Source organism: Sapajus apella, unplaced genomic scaffold (genome assembly GCF_009761245.1).
Source record: "Sapajus apella isolate SASKATOON/1434 unplaced genomic scaffold, GSC_monkey_1.0 scaffold14, whole genome shotgun sequence".
NCBI lineage: Eukaryota > Metazoa > Chordata > Mammalia > Primates > Cebidae > Sapajus > Sapajus apella.
Window position 1 is genome coordinate 5,461,310 of NW_022436954.1, and position 6,450 is coordinate 5,467,759.

At 46.1% G+C, this 6,450-nt stretch overlaps 1 pseudogene across 1 annotated transcript; it reads left to right on the plus strand.

Moving 5' to 3' along the window:
* Positions 1-1,517: 1,517 nt before the first annotated feature.
* On the plus strand, positions 1,518-2,647 carry LOC116554751 (annotated as a pseudogene). The gene has a single exon (XR_004270293.1). The product of XR_004270293.1 is annotated as a cofilin-1 pseudogene (transcript).
* The last annotated feature ends 3,803 nt before the right edge of the window (positions 2,648-6,450 follow it).

Genomic DNA, 6,450 nt, shown 5'->3' on the forward strand with positions numbered 1-6,450 from the left:
ACTCAGTCTGATTTAAATACTAATCTCTTCCAGAAACACTCTCACAGACACACCCAGAAATAATAATCTAAGGCATTCCTTAGGCTGGTCAAGTTGACACATGAAGTTAACTATCACACTGGTCACACATCAATGCACATTTGGGTTGTTTCCACCTTTTGGCTATTGCAAATAATGCTGCTATGAACTCTGATGTACAGATATCAATTTAAGTTCCTGCTCTCAATAGTTTTGAGTACTATGAAGTTTCTGGATCCTATGTTAATTCTTGTTTAATTCTTTTGAGGAACCACCATACTGTTTTCCATACCAACTGCACCATTTTTACATTCCTGCCAGCAATGCACAAGAGTGCCAGTTTCTCCACATCTTTGCCAGCATCTGTTACCTTGTTTTTCTGATAACAGCCATCCTAATGGGTGTGAAGTGGTATCTCTTTGTGGTTTCTATTTGCATTTTCCTGAAAGCTAATGATGCTGAGCACCTTCTCATGTGCTATTGGCCATTTGTATATCATCTCTGGAGAAATATCTTCAATTCTTTTGCCCATTTTTAAATTGTTCTTTTTTTTGTTATTATTTATATGTTCTTTATATGTTCTGGGTATGAATCCTTACGAAATACATAATTTGCAAATATTTACTACCATTCCATGGGTTGATTTTTTTACTTCATTATATTGTATTTGGTGTACAAAAGCTTTTACATTTTATGTCTAATTTATCTATTTCTTTCTTTTGTGGCCTGTGCTTTTATGTTGTATCCAAGAAATAACTGCCAAATTCAATGTCATGAATATTATACCCTATGTTTTCTTCTGAGTTTCATAGTTTTAGGTCCTACATTTAGGTATTTGGTCCCTTTTTAGTTCTTTTTTTGGGGAGAGGGGTGGGACAGGGTCACAATGATGCTCCGGCTGGAATACAGTGGCATGACCATGGATCCCTGCCATGAATTTGAACTCCTGGGCTCATGTACTCCTCTGCCTTGGCCTCCTGAGTAGCTGGGACTACAGGCACGCACCACCATGCCCAGCTAATTCTTTTCTTTTTCCTATTTTTATTTTTTGCTTTTGTAGAGATAGGATCTCGCTATGCTGACCAGGCTGGTTTCAAGCTCCTGGGCTCAAGTGATCTTCCCGCCTTGGCTTCCCAAAGTGTGGGGATTACTGATGTGAGTCACTAGGTTCAGCCATTTGATCCATTTTGAGTTAACTTTTGTACATGGTGTTAGGTACGGGTCAACATCATTCTTTTGCATGTGGATACCCAGTTTTCCCAAAACCATTTGTTGAAAAAATTGTCCTTTCCTCGATTGAATGGTTTTGGCACTGTTGAAAATCATTCAGCCTTATATGGAAAATTTTTATTTTTATGGGCTCTCTATTCTGTACTGTGGGTTATATGTCTGTCTTTATGCAAGTATCACACTGTTTTGATTACTATAGCTTTGTAGCAAGTTTGAAATCAGGAAGTGTCACTCCTCCACCTTTGTTCCTCTTTTTTAAGATTGTTTTGGGTTCAGTTGGGTCCCGGCAGCGGCTGCAGCGCTCTCTTCTTCTGCGGCTTTCGGTGCCCTCTCCTTTTCGCTTCCAGAAACATGGCCTCTGGTGTGGCTGTCTCTGATGGAGTCATCCAGGTGTTCAATGACATGAAGGTGCATAAGTCTTCAACGCCAGAGGAGGTGAAGAAGCGCAAGAAGGCTGTGCTCTTCTGCCTGAGTGAGGACAAGAAGAACATCATCCTGGAGGAGGGCAAGGAGATCCTGGTGGGCGATGTGGACCAAACTGTCGATGACCCCTATGCCACCTTTGTCAAGATGCTGCCAGATAAGGACTGCCGCTATGCCCTTTATGATGCAACCTACGAGACCAAGGAGAGCAAGAAGGAGGACCTGGTGTTTATCTTCTGGGCTCCTGAGTCTGCGCCCCTTAAGAGCAAAATGATCTATGCAAGCTCCAAGGACGCCATCAAGAAGAAGCTGACAGGGATCAAGCATGAATTGCAAGCAAACTGCTACGAGGAGGTCAAGGACCGCTGCACCCTGGCAGAGAAGCTGGGGGGCAGTGCCGTCATCTCCCTGGAGGGCAAGCCTTTGTGAGCCCCTTCTGGCCCCCTGCCTGGAGCATCTGGCAGCCCCATACCTGCCCTCGGGGGTTGCAGTCTGCCCCCTTCCTGCCAGACCGGAGGGGCTGGGGGGATCCCAGCAGGCGGAGGGCAATCCCTTCACCCCAGTTGCCAAACAGGCCCCCCACCCCCTGGATTTTCCTCCTCCCTCCATCCCTGACGGTTCTGGCCTTCCCAAACTGCTTTTGATCTTCTGATTCCTCTTGGGTTGAAGCAGACCAAGTTTCCCTGAGGCCTCCCAGTTGTGGGGGGAGCCTGTATTTTTTTTAACAACATCCCCAATCCCCACTTGTTCCTCCCCCTTCCCATGCTGCCAACTTCTAACCGCAATAGTGACTCTGTGCTTGTCTGTTTAGTTCTGTGTATAAATGGAATGTTGTGGAGATGACCCCTCCCTGTGCCAGCTGGTTCCTCTCCCTTTTCCCCTGGTCACTGCTACTCATGGAAGCAGGACCACTAAGGGACCTTCGATTAAAAAAAAAAGACAATATAAAGACTCATTAATGAAAAAAAAAAAAAAAGATTGTTTTGGCCATTTGATTCCCTTGAGACTCCATATGAACTTAATTTAAGAGTGGAGTTTTCTATTTCCTCAAAAGAGAATCAAGATTTTTGACATGGGAAAAATATGTAAAGTGACTGAGGTTAATTTAAAGCGTTGTACATCTACCCAGATACAGTGGCTCACGCCTGTAATCTCAACACTTTTGGAGGCTGAGGCAGGTGAATCACGAGGTCAGGAGTTCAAGACCAGCCTGGCCAATATGGTGAAGCCCTGTCTCTACTAAAAATACAAAAATTAGCCAGGCGCAGTGGTGTGCGCCTGTAATCCCACCTACTCAGGAGGCTGAGGCAGATAACTGCTTGAACCCAGGAGGCAGAGGTTGCAGTGAGCCAAGATCAAGCCACTGCACTCCAGCCTGGGAAACAGAGCAAGGCTCCATCTCAAAAATAATAATAATAGGCTGGGTGCCGTGGCTCACACCTGTAATCCCAGCACTTTGGGAGGCCAAGATGGGTGGATCACGAGGTCAAGAGATAGAGACCATCCTGGCCAACATGGTGAAACCCCATCTCTACTAAAAAATACAAAATTTAGCTGGGTGTGGTGGCGCGTACCTGTAGTCTCAGCTACTCAGGAGGCTGAGGCAGGAGAATTGCTTGAACCTGGGAGGTGGAGGTTGCAGTGAGCTGAGATTGTGCCACTGCACTCCAGCCTGGCGCCTGGCGACAAAGTGAGACTCTGTCTCAAAAATAAATAAATAAATAAATAAATAATTTTTAAAATCTGTAATTCTAAATTTCAATAGGAGACATCAATATGAACTCCTGATGCATTTCATATTTAAAAAAAATTATGAACTAGGCTAGGCATAATGGCTCATACCTGTGATTCCAACACTTTGGGAGGCTGAGGCAGGAGGAGTGCTAGAGCCCAGGAGTCCAAGACCAGCCTCATTTCTACTAAAAAATAAAAAATTACCGACCAGGCGTGGTGGCTCATACCTGTAATCCCAGCACTTTGGGAGGCCAAGGTGGGGGATCACAAGGTCAGGAGTGTGAGACCAGCCTGGCCAACATGGCAAAATCCCGTCTCTACTAAAACTACAAAAAATTAGCCAGGCATGATGGTGCATGCCTGTAATCTCAGCTACTCAGGAGGCTGAAGCAGGGGAATCACTTGAGCCTGAGAGGCAGAGATTGTAGTGAGCCAAGATCACACCACTGCACTCCAGCCTGGGCAACAGAACGGGACTACATCTAAAAAATAAGTAGGTAGATAAATAAATAATTAGCTGAGCATGGTGGTGTGTGCCTGTAGTCCCAGCTACTGGGGGACCTGAGGAGGGAGAATCACTTGAGCCTAGGAGTTCACTCCTGCAATGGGCTATGATTACACCACTGCAATCCAGCCTGGGCAACAGAGCAAGATTCCCATTTTTTAAAAAATTACTAACTATTCACTGAAAACGTCTACAGTGACTGACTCAGTAGCAATAAGTATCCAAAGTACTCAAGCTGTAGTCTCTAAATATCATTTCCTATTAAGAGAAATCAGGACTCCTTGCAAAGCTGTCTGATTCCAGATCTGGGGCAGAAAATTTACTAGATGAGTCTAGAAACATCTTTTCAGGCTGGGTGCAGCGGCTCACATGCGTAATCCCAGCACGGTGGGAGGCCAAGGCAGGTGGATCACCTGAGGTCAGGAGTTTGAGACCAACCTGGCCAACATGGTGAAACCCCATCTCTACTGAAAATACAAAAATTAGCTGGGTGTGGTGGCACACCCCTGTAATCCCAGATACTTAGGAGGCTGACGCAGGAGAATCACTTGAACCTGGGAGGCGGAGGTTGCAGTGAACCAAAATCACACCATTGCACTCCAGCCTGGGCAACAAGAGTGATTTTGGTTCACTGCAACCTCCGCCTCCCAGGTTCAAGTGATTCTCCTGCGTCAGCCTCCTAAGTATCTGGGATTACAGGCACGTGCCACCATGCCCAGCTAATTTTTTGTATTTTTAGTAGAGACAGGGTTTCACCATGTTGACCAGGATGGTCTCGATCTCTTAACCTCGTGATCCACCCGCCTCGGCCTCCCAAAGTGCTGGGATTACAGGCTTGAGCCACGCCCCCCGTCTTTTTTTTTTTTTTTTAAATAAACATAGGGATCTCACCATGTTGACCAGGCTGGTCTCCAACTCCTGGCCTCAGTCTTCCTCATTCAACCTTCCAAAGTGCTGAGATTACAGGCATGAGCCACCGAGAGTCATAGATTGGAATTGTGTCAAAAGGACTAAAGAACAACGAACTTGCTCTCTGACCAAAGATGAATAATTTGAATTTCAATAAGAATAACTATAATTGGCCAGGTGCAGTGGCTCAAGCCTGTAATCCCAGCACTTTGGGAAGCTGCGGCGGGCAGATCGCGAGGTCAAGAGATTGAGACCTCTGGGCGCAGTGGTGCGTACCTGTAGTCCCAGCTACTCGGGAGGCTGAGGTGGGAGGATCGCTTGAGCCCAGGAGTTCTGGGCTGTAGTGCACTATGCTGATAGGGTGTCCACACTAAGTTCAGCATCAATATGGTTATCTCCTGGGAGCGTGGGCCACCAGGTTGCCTAAGGAGGGGTGAACCTGCCCAGGTCGGAAACGGAGTAGGTCAAAACTCCGGTGCTGACCAGTAGTGGGATCACGCCTGTGAATAGCCACTGCACTCCAGCCTGGGCAACATAGCAGGACCCCGTCTTTGAAAAAAAAAAAGAAGAGAGAGGGAGAGAGAGATCGAGACCATCCTGGCCAATGTGGTGAAAACCTGTTTCTACCAAAAATACAAAAATTAGCTGGGCATGGTGGCGTGCGCCTGTAGGTCCCAGCTACTCAGGAGGCTGAGGCAAGAGAATTGCTTGAATCCAGGAGGCAGAGGTTGCAGTGAGCTGGGATCATGCCACTGCACTCCAGCCTGGCGACAGAGTGAGACTCCGACTCCTTTGCAAAAAAGAATAACTATAATTGATTAAAACACAGCAAATATATTTAAATCCATGCATTCATTAAGATTGTTAAAAACTTACCTGGGTTTGATGGTTATTGCCTCTAGTCCTGACACTTCGGGGGCTGACATAGGAAGATTGCCTGAGCTCAGAGGTTCAGCCTGGGCAACATAGCAAGAACCTGTGTCTACTAAAATTTTTTTAAATAATAATAATTAGCTGAGTGTGATGGTGCATGCTGTTAGTCCTAGCTACTTGAAAGGCTAAGGTGGGAGAATTGCTTGAGCTTGGGAGTTTGAGGCTGCAGCGAGCAATGAGCCATGCCACAGCACTCCAGCATGGGGACAGAGTGAGACCCCGCCTCAAAAAAAAAAAAAAAGTGAATTAACTATGAAATGGATGAATCATAGTAAAATGATGAGTGAAAAAAGCAAGTAACAAAGGATAACAAATAATATGATGCTCTCCTCATAAAACTTCAAAACTAAGGAAAACTAAAAGATATATTGTGTAGGCATGCAGAGATGAGTAACGTTTTTTCTTTAAAATACAGAATTCTGGGGGCTGGGCACGGTGGCTCACACCTGTAATCCCAGCACTTTGGGAGGCCGAGGGGGGTGGATCACGAGGTCAAGAGATCGAGACCATCCTGGTCAACATGGTGAAACCCCGTCTCTACTAAAAATACAAAAAATTAGCTGGGCATGGTGGCGCGTGCCTGTAATCCCAGATACTCAGGAGGCTGAGGCAGGAGAATTGCCTGAACCTGGGAGGCAGAGGTTGCAGTGAGCCGAGATCGCGCCATTGCACTCCAGCCTGGGTAACAAGAGCGAAAC